This window comes from Calidris pugnax, unplaced genomic scaffold (assembly GCF_001431845.1).
Source record: "Calidris pugnax isolate Ruff unplaced genomic scaffold, ASM143184v1 scaffold10, whole genome shotgun sequence".
Lineage (NCBI taxonomy): Eukaryota > Metazoa > Chordata > Aves > Charadriiformes > Scolopacidae > Calidris > Calidris pugnax.
This window is the reverse complement of record NW_015090795.1, coordinates 2,190,333-2,214,482: the sequence shown is the minus strand read 5'-3', so window position 1 is coordinate 2,214,482 and position 24,150 is coordinate 2,190,333.

The window sequence follows — 24,150 nt, the reverse complement described above, 5'->3', positions numbered from 1 at the left end:
TTGGACCCGTTCCATTTTCCTTTCCTACAGCACCGCAGAAATGCTGGACGCCACAGGGACCAAGTCCAAGGCCTGTTAATACCAACTCAAAAAACTGCCAACAGGCTTTAGTTCAGAAACCCTGTTTCCAAGGATTATCTCATTTGGTAGCCAGGCCATCTAGATGAAATCACCCTAGATACAGCCTAGCTGTTCTAACATTTGACCAACTCTGGACTTCTTCACACGCTAAAGAGTAGGTCAGAATTTGCATCAAAATCCCCTTTTAAGGTCAGCAAATACACAGAACAATTTAAATGTCTTAAATTCATACAACAGGACCAGAATCCATGGAAGATTTATGAGCATCATGGGTCTTTGTATAGGGGCCAACCCTCCTGCATTATGCCCAAATCAAAGTCAGAGCGTAACCTTTTAGAGTGTTTAATTTGGGCCACAATGGTCAATGTCATGTTGATGATCAGTGTGGGGTTTGCTGGAGTTGTTTTAATTAAAAAGTGCTTAATAAAAGAGAGTGGAAAATTCCTCCAATTGCTGGGTTTCACCGGATAAGGCTACATATCATATAATTTTCTTTGCTGTTCTCTACTTTCTCTTCTTCCCATTTTCTTCCTCTTCTATTACCTCTATAAAATGTTATTAGAATTGGCTTTTCTTTGCAGTTCTGCTCTGCCAGAATTGTGGAGACAAAAATGACCTTACAGTCTCTCTGAAAAGAAGAGGAACATGAGATTAATGCTGCTTTCCTGTGCTCAGTTTATGGAAACAGCATCAGAGTCTCACTATATCAAAGATTATAAAAAACTATGTGTAATGCTGAAAAGTGTGGTAAAATAACTTGTATAGCATAATTAAAGGCTCAAAATCTCATATTTTTCAGATGCTAGATTTCATTTTGTTTTGAGAAATGTTCTGTTTCCTCTTTGATAACTTAATAGGTGTAGGACCAGACTTTGAAACCAAAGATTTATCCCAGTGTGAGACCAGCAGAAGTAAGGGTATGGTGCACACCTGAATATTCACTACAGCAGTGAAAATCTGCTCTGGATTCACACCTGATTTACTCTGGTTTAGGAATCCAGTTACCATTGTATTTTAGAGAATGCAACTCCATGATCCAGACTGAGTGAAGGTGATTGAGTTGCACGGTCCCCTAAAGTGTGTCTTGAGAATCACAAATGATGGTGGTTTTAATTCTTTACTTCTTTTTGTATTAGTATCAGGAGCCAGAGCAACCACCTCATCACTCCCAGCAGTTTGTTTCCATTACAGGCCTTAGAAATTATATAGTTGGAAATGGGGTGCTCATTTCCATTTGTATAGGAGCAGACATTGGCAAGCTGAGGTACATGTTAATACATAAGGATAGAGTGATCTCTTAGAGAGGTATCACAGAATATCAGGTTGGAATCTGGAATCAAGGATCACCTGGTCCAACATTTCTTGGCAAAAACATGATCTAGATAAGGTGGCCCAGCACCCTGTCCAGCTGAATCTTAAAAGTGGCCAGCGCTGGGGAATCCACCACTTTCCTGGGGAGAATATTCCAGTGGCTGATTGTTCTCATTGTGTAAAATTTTCTTCCTGTATCCAATGGGAATCTCCCCAGCAGAAACTTGTACTCATTTTACCCCTCATCTTTTCCATATGACTGCTTGCAAAAAGGGAATCTCCATTGTAGCCACACTTAAAAATACTGGAACATGGTGATAAGGTCTCCATTAAGCCACCTTCTCTCAAGCCTGAACAAACCCAGTTCTCTCAGCCTCATAGTGCAGGCTTCCCGTTGCCCCAGGAAGGGTGTGCAAAGTAAGACAGAGAAGGAAAAAAAACAATCCAAGCTCCCAAAGGTAGACATCACACCACTTAAATTTGTGTGTGCAAAAGTAAGTCTTCAAAAAGGTTACCTGGTCCTTCTGGAACAGATGGAGAGAGATCCGTTCCCTCCAGAGGTGCAGGCCATGCCCTGGAGGTGCTTCTCTGCTCACTGGAGAAGTGTAGATGGCCACTTGGACAACACAGTTAGCTTAACAGAGTGCCAGTCAGCTGTATCAACTCACATTGAACATCCCTTCTCCTCAGCAGCAGGTGAAAATCCATATCCAGCTGTCATTCCTGTTATAGCATTTGTGGAGAATCGTCAGCTGCCCTGTGAGGAGGATTTTCCACCTGCCTTGTTGATCTCATGCAGAACAAACTGAGTATAATCAGGGCCTAGAATTCAATTAAAAAAAAAAAAGAATATATATATACTGACACTCTGCAAGATCCTCTGACTCAGCATTCTGCAGATACAACCTTTGGAAAGCTAATGTGAGACAGTTTTAGATTGGAAGGCCAGGCTGAAGATTAAACAAAACCAACTTGTGCATGAAAGACTTGGCAATGCAAAAAGATACTCTCCCTAAGACCCTGTAGAGTGTCTGGATCCCCTCTGCCTCACTGTCCTGCAGAACCTGGTCAGTGTTTTGTCCTCTTGTTGAAACCAACAGAAATTCAGATATTACCAATGAATGTGTCTACAGAAGCTGGATGCAGGACCACAGTTTTGGTTTTTTTCAGGAAAGAAACAACAATTACCATAATTTTGTCTGGTATCTTACGTGACCTGGGCAAGTTCTCCTAACAATTCTTTTAACTTAAACCCAGGCTAGAACAGATAATTTAGAATGACAATCATTCCCATATTACAGTTACATATCTTCTCATTTAGAAGGACAATCCTTTTCATATTAGAGTTACTTTTATCTTGCAACTTAGACAACCAACATTAAAGGGATCTTCCAGATGAGTGGAGTAAGAGGTGTCCCTCCCTTAGTGAGATGAGTTGAACTCTGGTAGATGTCATCTCCATCCGTTAACCCTGGGCGGAGAATAAACAACTAAAGTAGACTTGATCTCAGTCTTTCAAAGCCCTGAAGTTACATTTATACGCAGAGATTTCTTTTACACGGCCCTGACTATCTTTGCTAAGATGGCAGTACATTCCTGTTAGGTTATTTTTCGCATCAAACATTTTCAGCTCCCAGATGGGACAATTTCAACCCAGCAATCCATTTCATTTTACCTATCACAAAGCTATGACCTTTTGCACAGCCACACTCCTGCACCAACATCTGCTTGTGTAGGTCCCAGGCCCCAAATCAAAGTCAAAGAGAACATTTTGGAAAATCCACTCATTTTTCCTCCCTTAGTTTAATGCTGATCATTTTTTTTCTTTGAAATTTTTTTTTCAGATTTATATTCTATACTTCTGCATTAATTAATGAAATGAATTTTCTCTGGATTGAAAAAGAGTCTGTACCAGTCAAATAAAAGCTTTGTACTTAAAGGAGGTCCTTGCTTACCAACACTAGTCAGGACTTAAACCAGTGATGAATAGGTGAAAAGGCATTTTTTCCCCTTAATGAAAGAGTTCCATTTTATTGAAAAATAGCCTGACTTGCAACAAGAATTGTAGTCTAAAGAAATTTAACTCCACAATAACTTAAAATATGGAAGTGAGAAATGTGTAGTTGGGAAACCAGTAATAGAACAATAATGAATGTGAAAATATTCTGAGTTAATAGGAAAACCACAAAACTCATTTTCTCCACATAAATTATATACCTGCATTTATTTATAAATATATACACAGGGTTGTATGTGTGTTTATTCATGCCTCCTAAATGATGAAAACTAAACTACACAGATGGGATTTCTGAGAAAACCAGTGATTTTTCACTTAATACATCAATACTGACTTTTTTTTGAGTGTCTGTGGATCTTCTCTAGCACTGTATTTTTCACACTTTTCACTAGTAAGCAGAGGTTGTTTTTTCTCGTGGCAGAAAAAATTCCATTTTCACCATTTTCTGACACGAATTATTCACTTTTCACTGCAGGAGAGGCTAACCATCTGTTTTGATACTCCCCTTTGCATTTTTGTCCAAAAATTGAAAGCTGCTTTCATCAATGGGTTGAGATTTTTCTCCCAGGCTTTCACTGCCAGTGTGCAAGCTCGATAAAAGGGGTTTGCTGCTTGCTAAGGAAAACAAACTGCCAGTTCCTTTTAACAGGAATGAAAGTTGTCTGAGCAATGCGTGCGGAGCTGCTGCTTCCACCCTTTAGTTTGGCTTGAAAAGAAAACGTAGAAGCTCTTTCTACTGCACATATTGTTAAGAAATCCAGGCCATTTCATGTTTCAAGAAATACCAAATTGTTTAGACTAAAGAGAGAAAAACCACACGTTTAAAGACTGAAATAGTTATATTAGCATGTAGTCTTGTAGAAGAGCTAGTGCCTCTGGTGTGCTTTTCTCTTTGCCATTCTGCTCTAAGGAAAGCCTGATTTGATTCAGGTAAAGGGACACCTGATGGGATAGATCTAATAAGAACATTGGAGAATTTTCAGAAATTAATTCCCAGAAACCAAGGAGTAATGGCCACTGTTATAAATTTAGCAAACTATGATCTGCAGACTTTCAAGAAACATAGTGCTTATGTTAGGAAAAAAAACCCAAAAACCCACACCTCTGGTTTTAGGAAACTGCTGACTCCTGAATTATTCCAGTTCAAAGCATGGGGGATACTGCTGGAATTTGCATCCTCTCTGGAGCAAGACCAGGCTCCCACTGTGCGTGCGAGATGAGAAGAAGCCCCCTGTCTTAATGGTGGGGAGAAAGAAGATAAAGAGAGGTTTTGAGGACAGAGAGAAGGACTTCACTTGGGGGCATCCCAGTACGTACAGAGGGAACCACCTCTGATCTGAGAAAGTTCCTACTATTTGCCAAACTACTCAGAAAGCTGTCTGCTCCCAAAACACTGAGTTCTGTAACACCCAAGGGTTGTCTACTCCTTAACCACAGGGACCAAGGAAACATTTGTTTGCATCTCCTGTGGCAAGCAGGAGATTTGGGCCAGCCTAGAGAGAAAGAAAGAAACTCCTTCCAAAAACACTCATCCTTCTCTAAAACTTGCCCAATCTTGCAACCCCACTCATCACTCCACCCAGGCAAAAGTTTGAGAGATTTGGAGGAAAGAGGAAAAGAAAGGAATAAGCTTATAGCCTAACACATTACTTTCAATATGTTATGTCCTTAGTCAAGGAAAGACCTTTGGCTTTGCAAAGATGAGAACTTGGGAAAAAAAAAAAAAAAAAAAAAAAAAAATTGAGCACTTTCAATATGTTATGTCCTTAGTCAAGGAAAGACCTTTGGCTTTGCAAAGATGAGAACTTGAAAAAAAAAAAAAAAAAAAGAGACAATTTGAGCATTTGAAACTAGTATTTTAAATGAAAAAACTTGATAATTTGAGATGATGATTCAGCCAAACACATTTGAAAGGCCACATGTATTGGTCATGTAACATTTAACCGGGAAGAATTTCCGTGGTGGATTTAAGTTTCTAGGCAATTTTCAGAAGAGTCTAAGGTTTTAAGGTCCACTATGAGGCTAAATATCACAGTTCCGTTTCATTCCAGTTGCAATGCAATTTGCTGCAGTTTGACATGATTTAGACCCGGGTAACCACAACAGAGTATGAAGAAACAGAGCACCCTCAGCATAAGAACCCTTTTATCCACCCCCTTTTCTTTTTTTCCTTGGCCTTTTTTTTATAAGCCCTGACTTCACAGGAATGATTGCACCCTCAGCATAAGAACCCTTTTATCCACTCCCTTTTCTTTTTTCCTTGGCCTTTTTTTTATAGCCCCTGGCTTCACAGGAACGATCCTTACCATGAATCCCTTTTAGGTCCAGGCCTGAGTAGCAGTCCCTCTTCTATCTTGCAGTGATCCATGGCTGTAACTCAGACACCAGAGAAGAGCATGAGCCCACTTGTCTCCTGCAGGAAAAGCTGAAATGTTTAGAGCTTTAACAGAAAAGCAGCAAAAAAATCAGAGACCAATATCTAGCTGAAGGAAAACACAAAACTCAAGCAGGGAACTAAACTGGGTTTGGCTAAGAAGAGGAGAAGTAAAACCAGGCCCGGTGAATTAAAACAAGAAGCACCTGTAAGGACCAATAAGGGAAAACAAGCACCACCTCCTGGTGCTGTTGTCATGGAGACCAATGACAAACACCTAGATTTCAGGGGAATTTTTCCCTTCTAAAGAAAGCTCCAACCCAATGATTATGAGGATGAGGATGCTCAGTAAGAGGGCTTCAAATACAACATTAGGTCTGTGCCTTGTAGAAAGTAGGAAGACAATTGCAGCAATATCGAAACTGTTAGAAAAGTGTCTCAAGCTGTCCTACAAATTATCTCCTGCTGCCTCAGCTCACCAGGATTCTGAAAGTAGAATAATTTAAGTACAAATACACTGTATACAATCTTTAAAACCATTTCAGATGAACTCAGGAGGACTTGGAGAAAATATTATTTATCATCGTATAGTGATATAATGAGGTAAATTGCTGATGTCATCAATTCTTTTCCCTTTCCGTTACAAACAGTAGAGTTCCCAGATGCACAGTTTCAGTCAAAAGAAATTTAATATAGGCACCATGACACTATTTTAAGTTTATTTGATTCATTTCTTGCCAGATTCCATTTGCTGACACTTGGGTTTTGGTTTTTTTTGTTTTGGTTTGTTTTTTTTTTTTTTTCCTGCAGGAGAATCATATTAAAGAGGTAGCAATGGAACTAGAATTTGGAGATAGTGATCTTTAAAATAATTGGTGTTGGGAAGCCAACCCTGAAGATAGTAAATCACCTACCTGCTCAATTTAACAATTATGTGTTAAAGCTGGCTCAAATCAGAACTACTCCTGGGTGAGGGAAGCTTGTATGGAAGTGTCCATTGTCCCTGAGTGGAAAGGATGATGAGGTAAGGCCAGAAGGGTCCCTTGGGTAATCAGGCTACTCCACTTGAACATCATGGTCTCCTGGATTATAAAGTTACTGAGCTGTATCACAGATTAAAAGTCTAGCACAAAGTGCCTGATTGGCAGACCATGTGTGTAGGAGGATGCTGGAGGTGCTGGGTCGGGCCTGAAATAATTTCTGTGTGCAGATTTATTTCTAATGCTTCTCTGGGAGCTGAGATTTTTCATCAGGGATCACCAGCATACAGATATTGTTGAGACTCCCTTTTGCAGTAGAGGATGCCGGGCCCGTATTAAACATTTTCCTCATTTGCAACCCTTTTTAGGAGAAGTCACCTCTTCTGCCCAAATTGGCAGCTCCCTAGACTTCCCTGTATAAATCCAACAGCGGAGTGAGGGACTAATCCTGAAACTTTGCTGTATGAGTAATCCAACCTAATGACACCCACTAAGGGCCGGGAGGAAGGCCCAGGTTGCAGGTACAAGAACAGCAGCTCCTTTCCACTGCAGACTGGAACATGATTTAGCCCATCAAATTAGGGCTCTTTTGCGCTCATAAAGATAAAAGTCAGCTTTTTCTTCTGTCTATCTTTTCTTCGCTTAGTAATTAAAGTCAAGGCACAGCTCAGATCACCTGAGCTCCCTATTACCTTGAGACCTCTGTGCTTCTGCAGCACTGGAAGAGCCGCAGAGAAATCAAAAGGTACAGGCTCGAGTGATTTGCCGTAAATACCAACCCCTCCACCTGACTTGGTGGTGTATATGTTGGATGTAGCTGCCTGGTGGGTGTGCTGAGCCAACTGTTCCAGAATATATTAGAATTGTTAGTCGTTGTATTTATCAGATCCTACACCAGATGCATTTGGAGCTCATCAGTACAATCTGAAATATTCTGCTCGTGAAGATGCCTAGTTTAGCAATATATAAGAAAAAAAATAAGAGGAAGGTTATTCTTAAGAGGCAGTGGAAAATAACTCTGGCATTCTCCCTAGGTAGGGAAGAGGAAAGAAAATCCCTACAGCAACAGAAAAGACTACCCCAAACATTGCTGGAATTAATTTGATTAAGACAGCTATCAGGCAGGTGAGAAAGAAATAAGCAAAAGAAACAAAGCTCAGACCAGGGAGGGCAGAGAGCAGGGCAGGAGCAGCAGGAAAACAAGTCAGCAATCAGCAAATAATCTAGGTTCCCTCTTCCCTTAAGTTTTCATATGAAGAGCCAACACATCATGAGGGATCCATCTGTCACAGAGAGTCCTCTAATTAGAGTGGTAATTAAGGCCAGCACAGCAAAAAGAACTCTGACCAAGTAAGAAACCCTATCCCCATGCAACTGCCCACAGTAGGCTTCACCAGGGATTTTATACTGTTTCTGGTGTTTGACTGGTCCACCTCAGGCCCTGTTTCTGGTGTTTGACTGGTCCACCTCAGACCATCCTGAGGGTGGTGAGAGCCTGGCCCAGGTTGCCCAGAGAAGCTGTGGCTGCCCCATCCCTGGACGGGTTCAAGGCCAAGTTGGAAGGGGCTTGGAGCCACCTGGTCTGGTGGGAGGTGTCCCTGCCCACGTCAGGGGGATTGGAAGTAGATGATCTTTAATGTCCTTGGTCTGGTGGGAGGTGTCCCTGCCCACGTCGGGGGGGTTGGAAGTAGATGATCTTTAATGTCCCTTTCAAACCAAACCATTCTATGATTCTATGATGCTCTTAGGAGAAGTGTGGCTGGGAGGAGATATGTGACCTTCATTGCCTTGTGATGGACTGGGCATTTTGAGAATGCTGGTGACCCAAGCAGGGGAAATCCACCAATCTCTCACCCCATTTTGAGAATGGTGGATTTCCCCTGCTTGGGTCACCAGCAATCTCTCACTTGGAATGACTCACCAGGGTAGGCAATAGCTTGTGTACAGCTCTGTTGGTTACTTTGGGAACTCCCAGTGGTTGACGTGGGACTGGGCAGCAAGGTGAGATGTGAAGGGTTAAATGGGAGATAAAATATCTACCGGGACAGAAGCCTTTTAGCCTGAAATTGTCAAACTCAATGAACGTTCTCATAGTTCCTCAATTATCATCTCCTGGAGTGTCATCCTCCTCCTCATGCTTTCTTTTTTAATCTCCTTTGCTGTCATTACTTTGACTGATGTAGTCTGGATAGCTGCCTGCCCAGGCTAAATTCAAAGCAAATTGGAGTGCCCCGCTTGCTGGATGTAATTGCATGTGTGTACAGTCACTTAGTGGGATTAAAGGAAAGTAAATAAAACAAAGACGCCCGTTTCAGGGAACCGACCTCAGAAAACTTCATACCTGCTGGATCCTCAAGTCGTTTCACTTGTCAAGAGCCCAGTGTGAGTCTGGAATCAGATTCAGTGTTATGCTAAGACTGATGTAGAGAAAATACAGTAAGTGGGCATTTACCAACTGGAGGTTAACAGAAGAAGCTCAAGACCTTGGACATGATGGGAGTGAAGTTCTTGAGGGCTGCATATACTTTGCAGTGAATGTAACGTTACCAAGGTCCCTTCTACTGCTCCTTTTGTATCATCTCTTCTCTGGACATGAAGACACTCAGGTCTGTTTTTCCCTCTCCCTAGTAGGGAGAACTATTCCAGAATGTCTCTTTCGTATCTGCCAGGAACTTTCTTCTTCTTTCAGCCTACGTGGAGTCAAAGTCACCTTAAACTCACTTATTTTTGTGCTCTCATTACTCACTGGAGCAATTGCCAGTGCCGTGGGAGGGGGAGAAAAAAATCAGGCTGTCCCAGTAGGAATGTGATTAGAGTGCTTTCCCTCCTTGTTTCTGTCATATTGTTGGTGATGATTAATGAAATGCCTCAGCTGGCATCAATAATTAAGAGAACTCTTTAATTACACAATAGGAAGGGTAACAACCAGTGGAGGAAGAGTACGTTATGCTGCAATCACAGAACTGAATGACCCAAGTGGCTTCAAACAAGATGTCCCGAGGATGGTACAAATGTGCCCAAGGTCTGAAGGGTTAAACTGTTGCACCACTTCCCCTTTGAGTCTCTTAAATATCTCTGCAGATGTTTCATGGTAGATACTAATTTCCCTTTCTGCCTCCTATTTTCTGATTTTCCTCTCCGTCTTTACTTTTTCTTTCTTTTTTTTTCCCAATCCAGCAGTGCTTAAGTCCTATTCATAGAAAAAGACTACACCGAGGATGGTACAAATGTGCCCAAGGTCTGAAGGGTTAAACTGTTGCACCACTTTCCCTTTGAGTCTCTTAAATATCTCTGCAGATGTTTTATAGTAGGTACTAATTTCCCTTTCTGGCTCCTATTTTCTGATTTTCATCTCCATATTTACTTTTTCTTTCTTTTTTTTTTTTTCCCCAATCCAGTAGTGTTTAAGTCCTATTCATAGAAAAAGACTGCTCACAACAAGCTTTAAAAAAAGATAGTTAAAAATCAACTTTTGCTTAGATGCTTGGCTTTTATTAGACCTTGACCCTGTGACAACACAGGAAAACCTTGCAGTCAAGCCTCTTCTGCTTTTCTTTCATCCATCTGCAGCCTACCATCTTGTCTTCTTTCTTCTGCTCTTCTGTGCAGCTCTGCAAAGGTCATCGTTGACCTATGGGACAGCAGCAGTTGTGCTTTGATTCTTTCCACATTCCAGCTCTTGAGATAATTTTTAAGAGTCTTGAAGCCATTTTCTACACTCAGAGATTCAATGCCCACTCATGTTGCATCGTTGACCCTTTTAAATGATGGTAAGGAGATGGCACTGGACCACAGGATGCTTAGACATCACAACAAGCTTTAAAAAAAGATAGTTAAAAATCAACTTTTGCTTAGATGCTTGGCTTTTATTAGACCTTGACCCTGTGACAACACAGGAAAACCTTGCAGTCAAGCCTCTTCTGCTTTTCTTTCATCCATCTGCAGCCTACCATCTTGTCTTCTTTCTTCTGCTCTTCTGTGCAGCTCTGCAAAGGTCATCGTTGACCTATGGGACAGCAGCAGTTGTGCTTTGATTCTTTCCACATTCCAGCTCTTGAGATAATTTTTAAGAGTCTTGAAGCCATTTTCTACACTCAGAGATTCAATGCCCACTCATGTTGCATCGTTGACCCTTTTAAATGATATTTAGGAGATGGCACTGGACCACAGGATGCTTAGACAAACTGAAGGACAATGGTACATTGGAGATCACACCTTGGTTTGTGCAGACTCCTGATGCCAATGGTTTTACACAAGAAACCTCTCCAAACTTTTCTTTGCTTCCAAGTCAATATAAGTAAAAGCAGAAACTGTTTTAGAGATCCAGTTGTTTTTCCTAAAGTATTTCTGAATTTAAATGTACTTAGAAACCATGTAAAAAACACTCAGCTGGTGATATTCTCATAAGTTGCATTGCAATTAGTGCATCGACTCCCACCTCTTGAGAATCAGACCTAAAACGCACATACAATAGAAAAATTCTACAAAGCAAAATATGGCCACAATAACAGCCTTTCAGAAAATAAGTAAGCAACAAAGCTATTATTTTCTCCCCAACTCTGCCACAACTAATTAAGCATATTTATCTGACTAAATAGTTTGGTGTATTGCTATAAAACATTTCTGCGTCGCACTGGCCCTCGGTGGTAGTTTATTTTTAGTCTCTGTTTGCTGGTCTCTGTTATTTCTGTGCAAGAAGCAGAACATTTGCAAGTATGTTAATTTGAATTTATTTTTTCAGTTTGGGGGCAGCCTGGATTATAGGGGTCTCTTTGCCCCATTATGAGTCCATTCCCAGTATTTTTCTGATTGCTTAGAATAATGGATATTTATAAGCTTAACAGAGGAGCTTTGATTAGCTTTACATCTTGTCTTTTGACAGTCCAACAAACTGCTTGCCAGTTTATAAGTAGTTTGCCTGAACAGCAGCCCAGCATTGCAGGAGCTGCTTGCTCATTATACTCGGGGGTTGTGTATAAAAAGCTGTATATTGAAGTTTTCTCCACATGTTGATGTTTCCTGTTGCAAATCCAAAGGAACAGAAATACCCCAGGGAGCTGCTGACAGATCTGATTGTAAAAAAGAACTGGGCAAACCATTTTCAAGAAAAAAAAAACCCAACTCAACAACCCAAAGTACTGGATTTTGACAATTTGCCTATTAGTGATTTAGTGGTGAGCTCTGAGTTTTAAATTTTTATTCAGTGAATGGTCTGTGGTTGGTCTCTGCCCATGGGTTGCTTATATAAAGTATTTGCTTTAATGGCACTGTGGGCTCTGGCTTTAGTCACTAAAGAATGCATCCTTCAGACACAAAGGACCAGAACCTCCACTTCTGCTCTCCTCATATATGCAAAAAAGCAGCTGAGAAATGAAGAGAAAGCATTAAAGATGTCTTTTATATTTTTTCTTTTCTTTTCCCTCTAACATTTCCCTAATTAAAGCTGATAAATGCCAGTCTAAACAGAAAGATTGGCTGAGAAGCAGAGCTCAAATGGAGACCAAACAGTAGGAGCAGGACAGAAAAGTGGAGTAGCCTCTTCTCATTTTCAAATGAGATTCTGGGAAAAGGAGATGTTGAGCCAGTTGTTTTTTTTTTTGTCTCGGGCGACGGGTGTTCAAACCCTGTCTGGGGGGGGCAAAAATATTGTCTCAGTTGTCAGAACAGAGAGTTGAAAGCCTGTTCCTTATTGTATCCTTCTATGTGTGTGTTTACAGAAGAGGGACTCTTTTTTTGCCTATTTGAGGGAATAAATGTCTGCACAGAATAGTGCGTTTTAACTGCACCTTTCTCAACTGAAATGTGAGCCCATTACCTGCCTGTTCACACAACCAATTCTCCCCCTCAGTAAGAAGCCTGAACATGCCATTTCTAATGCACCAGGATGCTCATCAGCCTTTGCATCCCATCGCTTTGAATAATTTCCCATAGGTTGAGAAAATGATGTTTCAGGAAGATGCATCCATGACACCACCTTGCGATGGCACTCACATTGATTAGAACTGAGTTATCTCTCTGCAAAGTGTATAATATCAAGAATTTGTTATGACTTCAGTTGCCATTTCAGCTCTGTCATATTTCATTGAAAGGTGAGGTTACATTAATAGGAGAAAACTTAAGCATCTGGAATTTTACCTAAATTTACTGCCAGTTTCTATCCCTGTAACCTGGATTTCCATGCTGGTTCGAGTACCAATCAAACTGTCACTGGCTACGTGGACCTGTACTGTTAGATTAGAGCATATTCTGCATTTTAATTGCAGTAGCACTTCATTGTCTTTCATCCACACTCCAAACTTGAATCATAGAATCTTTTTGGTTGGAAGAGACCTCTGATATCCAGAGACAGCAGTTTCTAGAAGTCCAGAGAAATCTCATTCGGCCTTTTTTAGCTCATGTAAGATCATCAAGTCTAACCATTAACCCAGCGCTGCCAAGTTACCTCTAAACCATGTCCCTCAGGACCACATCTACAAGTCCTTTAAATACCACCAGGGATGGTGACTCCACCTTTCCACTGGGCAGCCTGTTCCAATGCTTGATAACCCTTTCACTGTGGACAGCTTTCTTAATATCCATCCTAAACCTCCCCTGGCACAACTTGAGGCCATTTCCTCTTGTCCCATCACCTGTTCCTTGGGAGTAGACACCAACACCCCCTGGCTACACCCTCCTTTCAGGGAGTTGGAGAGACCAAGAAGGTTCCTCAGTCTCCTTTTCTCCAGGCTGAACACCCCCACCTCCCTCAGCTGCTCCTCACAAGACTTGTGCTCCAGACCCTTCAGAGCTTCACCCTTCATCAGTTGTGTTTGGTCTGTGGTGATTCCTGCCTCTGGGCATTAAACCAGATTTGTGCAGAACCAGAATTTACAGGAGCCCTCTGAACCTGACCTCATCTGCAGATGATTCCTGGGTCTGTGGGATTGCAGAAAAGCATTTAGATGTATTCTTTGTTATCTCCTTCTCTTTTTGAAGGTTTTTTCTTTTCATTATATACAGATTTCTCATTGTGCAAATCACTCACCTTTGCAAATGCTTAACATTCCTTAGAATTGTGGTTCCGTCAAATGAAAATATTTGTGTTAAACACTACTTTTCATATGGAAGGTGGGTCTCTGACTGAGGCATTGTTCAGCTGAGTCATTTTGGAAACAGCAAGTCTAATAACCAGCTCTCAGCAGACTGTGGTTTCCCTTGTGTTTCAAGAGGTGGGCTGGTTGGTGCTGTTGGGTTGCAGCATAGACTGTCCCTCCTGAGCTGTTTTCAGAATCCTTAAATTCATGTTCTTAAAAATTTCCCTTTTTTTTCCCTCTTACAGGAAAATTTCCTCTCTTTTTTCCCCCCTCTTTTCCATCCTCCATCATCATCATTTTATTTTTCCATTCCAGGCTCCTCTAATTGACAAGGGAAATTGCTTCAGTCCAGGCCATCTGGATGTTATTCTTTGTATTGAAATATTTGTTGCAAGATCACTTTTCAATTCTCACACTATTTTCATTGTTTATTTACAAACTCTAATAGGTTCAGTAGTATCACATCCAGCTTTCTTCTCTTTTGCAGCCACTCTTTGACACGAAATAAGGAGCTGCTGTGAGAATTTGTCTCCTTGGCATGTTTATACACAGTCTTGCAAGTTGTGCATTGGTGATGAAGCACTAAGGACTTACTGATGCAAAAGCTAAAGACTTGGCAGGGTTGTATGGCAGGGAGAGCCCTGAATTCCATGCTGACATACAGGCAGCTGATGACACTTCTGATATCCAGAGACAGCAGTTTCTAGAAGTCCAGAGAAATCTCATTCGGCGTGTTTTTAGCTCATTCTTCTTTATACTATCTTCCTCTTCAACATCATTCAACTTCTCAATGAATGTTTTACTTTCCTTGCACTTTGACCAAATATTTCATTTGTGCATCAATCAGCCCCTGTCTTGCTGCTCATTTTCAACACAGCAGAAAAAGTCCAAAAGCAAACAGGAACTTAAGGAGGCTTAATGAAATGTATTTCATAAAAGGCAGATATTGCTGTAAGTCAGGAGCAACGCTGAGATCGTTTTGGGAAAGAAGAACCACCCAGACTTCAGACCAGGCAGCGACTCCAGTGACTGACCACTTCCAGGTTTTCCTCTTGGGAGCAGAACATTGATCTTGGACCTTTGAGGTGATGGAACCAGCAGTTCCTCTGGGTCTCTTATCATTGATTTTCGGAAAGCAGCTTTGATTCTTGAATACTTTGTTGCAGGCGTGTGGCTGGGGCTGCTGCGTTTGAACTTGAGCTGTGAGCTTGTTGGATAACCTTTAATGAAGAGGAAGGAAAGGCCATCATTAAACCCAGCGAAGCAGAGGCCATTTGAACAGTTCATAACCTTTAATGAAGAGGAAGGAAAGGCCAGTGAAGCAGAGGCCATTTGAACAGTTAGGTTCAAATGACAGAGGTCATTTGAACAACTAACATCAGAAATGATCACAGAGGAAATCTGGAGACTTCACTTAACACAGTGTTTTCTTCTTTCAGTAACATGAGATGGAGAGAAACTCCTCTCTGTTGTGGTTTGTAGCAGATACGGAATATTTTGAGAGACAAGGAACCAACATGAGATGGAGAGAAACTCCTCTCTGTTCTGGTTTGTAGCAGATACGGAATATTCTGATTTTTGCCCGGAGAGACAAGGAACTGTTTGCCTGTGCACCAAACTTGTGTGGAAGATGAAGTTTCAAAGTCCTGAGGAACAAAAGACTACCTTGCGAAGTGTCACAAGACATCCCCAGATCATTTACCGCGGCTCCTGCTCTCACAGGGGAGGCACTAGAGGCCAGTGACATTGAGAAATAAGGACAGCAAAACACAGACCACCCGAATCAGCAAAACGCCAAGGATAAGCTGGAAGGTGAATGATCCAAATTGCTGTTATGTGCTGAGTTAGAGCGCTGCAAGCAGCATAATGAAGGACCGACTAGACAAAAGGTCCTGCAGAGAGCAGAAAAAGCCACCGAAAGCTGTTGCTCGGCTGAACGCAGACGAGCTCGGAAAAGCACCCAAAAACTGCTGTGGGAACACGCTCCTCTCTGAGGGCTCCCTGTGGAAAAGGAGTGGGATGCTCCCCAGTGGGCTGGAGACAAATGGACAAACAGTTTCTTTCTGGAAGGAAGGGCATCACTGAAAAATAAGAAGTATCTTAAGCGTAAGAAATGCATTTTTTGACAAGTCATACTGGACTGTCTGTAGTCTGCCCAGCACAAATCCACTGACCTGCAAGGCCTACTAAATACAGAAAGGAAGCAGAAAGAGAGGAATACTTACATAAAAGTCCTTAGAAATCCATGCTAACCCTTTAGCAAGAGGGCAGCAAATACTCCAGATAAGGAAGGAGCCAAGCGACTGCTGAAAGGAAGAGATTTCATAGCACTTTATCTTCACCATATCAAGAGTAAAGGTTTTCTGGGTTGGACCTTCAGAAACAACATCACTCTTCTAGTTGCAGACCATTCCTGATCACAGCACCTTGAAATTTAGGAACTACAGCTCTAGGAGATAGAACAAAAAATGTTAAGCAAGGCATTAGTTATCACAATAACAGAAGATGACTTCTCCTCGCAACATATTGGAGAAAAACCAGGGCTAGCATGAGACCTCTTTGACATGGAACAATTTGTTGTGTTCCACGTTGTGGTGGGTTGATCCTGACTGGATGCCTGTTGTGCACCAAAGCTGCTGTCTCTCTCTCCTCCTCAGCTGGACAGGGGAGAGAAAATATAATGAAAGACTCGTGGGTTGAGATAAGGACAGATAATCACTTAGCAATTACCATCACGGGCAAAACAGACCTGACTCTGGGAAAGAAATTTAATTTATAGGCTATTAGAAGTCAGAATAGTGTAATGAGACATAAAATCAAATCTTAAAACACCTTCCTCTCCCCCGCCACTCCCTTCTTCCTGGAGTCAACTTCACTCCCAATTTCTCTCCCTCCTCCCCCACGTGGTGCAGCGAGACGGAAAATGAGGGTTGCAGTTGGTGCAGCGAGACGGAAAATGAGGGTTGCAGTCGGTTCATCACATGTTGTCTCTGCCGCTCCTTCATCCTCAGGAGGAGAACTCTTCACACTCTTCCTGTGCTTCAGCATGGTTTCCCTCCCATGGGAGACAGTCCACCATGAACTTCTCCAATGTGATTCTTCCCATAAGCTGCAGCTCTTCAGGAACTGCTCCAGTGTGTGTCCTTCCTCAGGAGGAGAACTCTTCACACTCTTCCTGTGCTTCAGCATGGTTTCCCTCCCATGGGAGACAGTCCACCATGAACTTCTCCAATGTGATTCTTCCCATAAGCTGCAGCTCTTCAGGAACTGCTCCATGGGGTGCAGTCCCAGGAATAAGCTGCTGCAGCATGAGTCCTCCATGGGGTAACAGGTCCTGAAAGGAGCCTGGTCCATCATGGGCTCTACACGGGGTCACAGCCTCCTTCGTGCACATCTACCTGCTCTGGTGTGGGGTGCTCCATGAGCTGCAGGTGGATATCTGCTCCATCATGGACCTCCACGGGCTGCTAGAGGATGACCTGCCTCACTATGGTCTTCACCAACCTGCAGTGGAATCTCTGCTCCAGTGCCTGGAGCACCTTCTCCCCCTCCTTCTTCACTGACGTGGGTGTCTGCAGAGTTGTTGTTCTCACATAATCTCACTCCTCTCTTCTGGCTGTTGCTGCACAGGTTTGTTTCCCTTCTTTCTTCAATGCATTGTCCCAGAGGGGCTACCACCATTAGTGGCGGACTCAGCCTTGGCCAGTGGCAGGTCCTTAGAGATGGTGCCATTGGCTCTCTGCTGCACAGGTTTGTTTCCCTTCTTTCTTCAATGCATTGTCCCAGAGGGGCTACCATCATCTTTGACAGACTCAGCCTTGGCCAGTGGCAGGTCCTTGGAGATGGTGCCATTGGCTCTATTGGACATGGGGGAAGCTTCTAGGAGCTTCCCACAGAAGCCACCTCATTATCCCAAAACCATGCAAACCCAATACACATGTAGACCACAAAAATAATTGCAGTTGTTGATCTAGGATTGCAGAGTTGATCTAGGCTGGAGCTCCAATGGAGCTGGTGGGCTTGAAATACATTTATTGCTGACTTGTAAGCAAGTAGACGCTTGAGAAGAGGAACAGGAAAAATACCTACCAGTTACAGGTTCACTGTTAGTTAAAGCGGGAAGTAATGAGGCAGGAAAGTCAGAAATGCAAAGCAGACAGCTCTGTTTTATATTGGACAGTATTTAACTGGCTTCAAGAAATGAACACTTCATCCATACATTGGGATGATTTCATCAATTTTCAGCCACCTACCTGGCAACAAGAACAGAAGCCCGGAGAAAATGATTTTTCTTTCATGTTATATCTCTTTCCAATAAACCCTTTGATGGAGTGCAATCTGTCATTACACTAACTATCTGTTCAAGCGAAATGGCATCTCTGCTACACTGTGTGGCAGAGTGGATGTCCTAATGGGTGTAGAGGTGCACTTCCACAAAGGCTGTGGTTTCAAAAAAAAAGAAAAGAAAAAGAAAAAGGAAAAAAAAGAAAAAGAAAAAAAGAAAGGAAAAATCAAAAAAGGCTAGAGGCATCAGGCACTCACACAGCATTTCTTTTTAATAGGATACAAGGTGCAGAATTCCTTAAGCTCCTTTGGAAATCTGAGCCAGAAATCCTCTCTGCTACACTGTGTGGCAGAGTGGATGTCCTAATGGGTGTAGAGGTGCACTTCCACAAAGGCTGTGGTTTCAAAAAAAAAGAAAAGAAAAAGAAAAAGGAAAAAAAAGAAAAAGAAAAAAAGAAAGGAAAAATCAAAAAAGGCTAGAGGCATCAGGCACTCACACAGCATTTCTTTTTAATAGGATACAAGGTGCAGAATTCCTTAAGCTCCTTTGGAAATCAGCCAGAAATCCTATGATTTCATAAGATAGTTTGACTAATTAAGCCAAAGAGATTAAATAGGTTGTGATTACGCTGCAGTGGCACTGTAGATGTGTGAGGTGTTGGCTTTGCAGGGTCCTGCAAGGAGATGGGCTACCAGAAAGGGCGTAATGGCAAGCTCTGCCGTCTGACCCCAGAGGGCATTCGAGGGAGAGGGAGGATTCTGCAGAGGTGACAAGTGAACCAGAAATGCTGTAAATAGAGGCTCTGCACTGTTCTGTAGCTCACAGGGAAGAGGCACAGAGGGATTGGAGAGAAATCCCTGGCCCAAGCGCTGTCAAAGCGCTGCAGTGCTGCTCCAGTTTAAAAATTTGTCATTTTGCATCTGCCGATGAAACGCGTAACAGCGTCAGCTGTCAGACATGCAGTCGTGACATGCAATTTATTACCTGAGGGGAAACCATTTGAAAATACGTAACATTTCCTATTATGTATTAATCATGCGAAAGGCTGCATTGCATGGTGCAGATACACCAGCGTTTGGCTTCCGTGCAGACTCTCTGAGAGAAATCTTGCTCTGTGTGTGGGTTGTTTCAATTATACAGTGCTTTTCTTTATTTTTAGCACTATAGAAATGTAATAATTTGGCTGGAGTAAGTCCAACGCATTGTAAAGTTAATGAATTTCTTAGCAGATTTTTTTTTTTTTTTTTTTAAGACTTTGTGTTCAGCAAAAGCCACCGAGCACAAAATTAATTGGGCAGGGTTACAAAATATCCAACTCAGACATTATAGGAGTCAACGAGAGAGGTTGTGTGGAGAAAGGCTTATTGCTTTTATCTCCCTGCATGTCACAGTCATCATACAGCCTGTGATGATCATGCTTTATATTAAAAATTAAAGGGGAGATTCAAAGGCAGTTTAGAATGAGAAAGGAAAAACTGTTGTTGTGGGTCTAAACTTGGTGGGAAATGTGACTTTATCATCTCAGCACAACCCCGGGGGTTTGCTGCGGGCAACGGTTTGATGACTTGAGTGTTTTCACACAGGAGGATGAAGTGAGAAAAGTGCCCACCTGGTCTCCCCACACTCCGTGGGGACAGTGGGTGCTTCGCCCCCCAGGACTCACTCTGCAGCATCTCTGATGCTTCTGCCCGGGTTTTACACTGGGTCTGGAGCTGGGCTTGGCTCATTCCTCCAGCTTCTTCTCCTGGGGGTGAGATGGTTCATTCACCGCCTTTGCGTGTTTGGGACAAAACTGCCAACTGGAGGTTGGGGTATTTCTGAGTAGAGAAACTCATCGTATGTGACGATCCGGGTTAATACCACCCAACAATCCTTATGCTAAAGGCTTTGTCACCTGAGTTATAGCCACTGCTACAGCGGATGGAGCGCATGAAGACAGAAGTCTCTTTGGTCACAGTCATTCTGACCATCCTTGCTCCTCTGCCGGGACCTGGGAGGGACCCAGACAGACAAACCACTCGCTTCAGCATCTCCATGAGGAGCCTGATGAGATGGGAAGGAATCTGTATCCCAGCATCCAAATACAACACATGTAGCCCATGTAGCTGCACACACGAACCAAATCTAGAGAGCTTCTGGGTGCAGTTTTGGCAGTGTTCTTTAATTAGAATCATAGAATCATAGAATCATTGAGGTTGGAAGAGACCCTTGGGATCATCGAGTCCAACCATCTGGTCTTAACTCTTCTTAGCCCTAGCCAAGAGCCTGCCCTAGGGGTTGGACAGGGAGGAGTGATTACTTTACCACCTTTCTGTCTGGCCCCTTGAATGTTTTATGGCAGTCCAAAGGTGCTGCTGGATTGTGCTCTAGAAGAGTGGCCTCAGGGTCCATGTTCATCACGCTGTGAACAGAGGAACACCCTCTGGCACAGCCCCACTGACCACAGGAAAGTGCATCACACGGGGTGTGGGAGAGCTGCTCTCTACCAGGTAAAAGCTCTTCCTTCCCCATTGGCTTCCACTTTCAGCACCTTTTATTTTTCATGATGGCTTGAAAACAGGTTAAATTTAAGTGGGGGCCAAAGTGTTTACCAGAATCGGCTTGTGTAAAAAAAAAAGAAGTATAATGTGTCGTATTTAATATTCTAGTTTTCCATAAAATTTGCATAAGCATAGTGTGTGCCCTAAGGCTCCTTACCAAGGATTCTGTGCATTATCATCATACATATATTAACAGTGTATTTGAACTCTGTAGCAAATTTTAATTTTTCTTAGTCAATATCAATGTTTCCATTGCATACACAGGGTGGAATGAGCTCAGTGTTTTCATTATATTTTTCAATTAACTTTTCTTCCCCTCATCAATGCTGTTGTGGATTAATTCATTCTCTCCACTTTTCCTCAAGAAAAGAAACAAAAATCATTATCTGATATGAAATATTTAAGTGCCTTGGAAGAAAACTGGCTGTGAAAGGGAGTGCTTAGTTCAGGTGGTAGAATGCTACCAGGCTAAAGGCTTGACCACTTTAATGGAAGCCAGATGATTCTATGGCTTGAGAAAACCGTAGAAATACCCCAGATCTGTCCTTTTTGGGGTTATTTAGGAGGGAGGGTGGTCCAAAGGAAACAAACTCTGTGCTTGGAGCTTCCTTCCCTCCTCAGGGCAGCACAGGCTTTAGTCTTGTTGCTGTAGTATTTCAGAGGAAGGTCTATGTCTCCTGGTCTATGGTCACAGGTCCATAAGCACAAGGAGATAAGAATCATGTTGTGAATTATAGGAGGAGTGTAAGGGAAGCTATTTTACTGCGTTGGTGTTGCCCAATCTCCCATTCTCTTTCCCAAAGAAGGAAACTCCTTAGAACTCCCCTTAAAAACTGGGGATGGTTTTGGTGATGCCCCTGAAAGTGCCTCAGGCTCAGACCACCCTGGGGCCTAATGATTCAGTTATTGATATCTGGGGCAGGAAGAAGAGATATCCCACCTCATACCAAAAGGGCCTCCCAGACAAGTCATTTTCCTTAGCTCCTTGTGAAGGAGAGTAAGTTTTGTGGAGCTTACTCAAGAGCAAGCTGGTTTGGATGGTTGTTCCTGTCTCTCCATTCAGGATCAGTTATTACACAGGAGGACACCCTCATCACATCTGCTGGCATAAATATACCCTTGGAGAAAGCCCAATTATCTGGTCAGAGTTAGTTGTCTCAGGTGGGATTGGGGCAGCTGGGTCTGGGCACTGAACAAGCAGAATCCAGAAAGCCCCCAACTGTTTAAAGCTCATCATTAACAAAGGCAGAACAAGGAAGCACAGGACAGGGGTTCAGGGAGTTTGTGGGATGGACAAATAGGGAGTAGAGAACCCCGACTCCCTCTATCCTTCTTTTCTCCTTGTAAATCCCAATCGGTACATCCCCATCCTGCCATTTCTATTCCAGGATGTGCTTCAAAATGTGCTTCCCTTTCCCTCCATGCCTCTGAATTGGAAAATTATTCCATGGAGTCAAGAGCTGCTCATTTGGAGGGCATTTTTTTGGCCTTCACAGGCAATTGTTTATTTAAGACCACCATTGCCAAGGCTGCCCTATCAGATATTGGTGCTCAGGATGCCTGGAATGGGTATGTGAGGAAAAAGTTACTCTACGATCTTCAGGGCTAAGCTCAGTACACATTTAACACCAGCTTTGAAGCACAGCATTTTTGCTCCTTATAGGTAATGCAGAACCTTCTCTTGAACATCTGCATTCCTCCCTCCTCCTGCAGTCCTTTGAGACTTGGCTTGAAAGCAAATTGCAGCAAATCAGTGTCCACTCTGCTATGGAAAACATGTTAATTTTTATGTACTGGCATGATACAAAGAGACGCAATATTTCAATGTTTTGGGTTTTTGTTTTATTTTTTCAGACTGGGACGTGGATGAAGATTTGTGATTTTCACTTACGGAACTGTCTTCCTGATGGGGGTCTGATCTTTCAAAGGAATTATTTGTTGTGCACCAACAGTGGACTGTTTATGTAGAGCTTTCAGGAAAAAAGAAATCTGTAGATGAAATAACCTGCCATTTAATTTATCCTTCACAGTTGTTTCATGTAAATGAAGAAATGCAAGTCTTTGTGAACCATCAAAGCTGCGAAATAAATGCACGACGAGCTGCATAAAAGTGCTGAAACCCATTAGCACTCATTTTAGAATAATAATGTACTTCAAGTCTATTTGTTGAAATATAAATACAATTATGTGGAAAGAAATTAACGCACAGTATGAAGTTTCTTTAAGATCTCATAAAATTTTCTGCAGCACAAGATTAAATTAATGAAACCATGTTTTTAGAAGGCAAACAATTAGGATGTTGTATGAAAGTATAGATAAAATAAAAAACAGTTATAACATCACCAACTACAAGCATCAAAGCAGATAAACGTGTAAAAACTGGTCTGAATGATGAAAGCACAGAGTCTGCCTTGTTCTGGCCTTCAGTAATGTTGCCAGCAGGCAGAAAGGCACATGGTTTTAGGGGCACAGTTGGAAGTGAAGATGCTTCTGGCAAAGGAGAAGTTCCAGTCATTAGAAGTTTGTCCAAGGTGCAGATCAGACAAAACAGTCCTGCTTCTCTCAGTCAACATTTAATATAAATTTGGCTCACGAGTGGGCAGTGGTTTCTCATGTATTCAAAAAACATCCTTTTTGACCTTTCCTGTTCCTATCCTCCCCTGGCCTCACCATCACAGCTTCTCAGCCTGGTGGTAAAGTCACTCACAGAGCTGGTGGCCAACTGGTGGCCTCCAATGGCAAATGAAGTTGCCTGGGCCAATATAGGGATGCGTGTGCTGGGTCGCCTTAAAGGTTCACCCAGCCTGGTGGCCTGTAGAGGACAGTGATTAGGGACATAAGACACAGGGCAAGTGTTGACTGGTTGAGCTCCTCAGGGAGTTATTCCACTTTCAGTGCACAGCCAGCGTAGGTGGGAACAAGATCTCCTTTGCATGATGGGACATCATCCAGCCTCTGCTGAAGACATTGTGCTGCAGGGGTATCCTGTGAACATTGCTCACACTATCAGCCCTTCTTTTGAGTGCTACCAGGAAAGGAAAAGGAAATCCTGTCTGTGCAGGAGGGAACAGGTGGGGAAAGGCCACTTTAGGGAATTTATTTTACACCATGGGAAAGTTTGTTTGACAGGCATTGAAAAGCTTCCAAGAATATTTTAGCTCTGGTAGCCAGAGGGAGGGCAGTTAATTGTGCTATGGAAAGATGTGCTCCATATTTCTGACAGCATTCATTCAGGTCTAGTATAAAGTGAGAACGTGTCCCCAAAAATGGAGAAGTATTTGCCACAATCCTGAGAGTACTGAGTAAAAAAAAATTTTAAGAGGAAATATATCAGTGTTTGGATACTTGAGCTAATATTCAAGTGACAGAAAAAAATGGGAAAAGAATGTAATACGGTGATACAACTAATTGTGCTTCAGCTCTGGGAGCTCAGAATCTTACAAGAAGAACCAGAGTGTTCCTCCTCTCTGAGAGTGTGATTAACGTTGT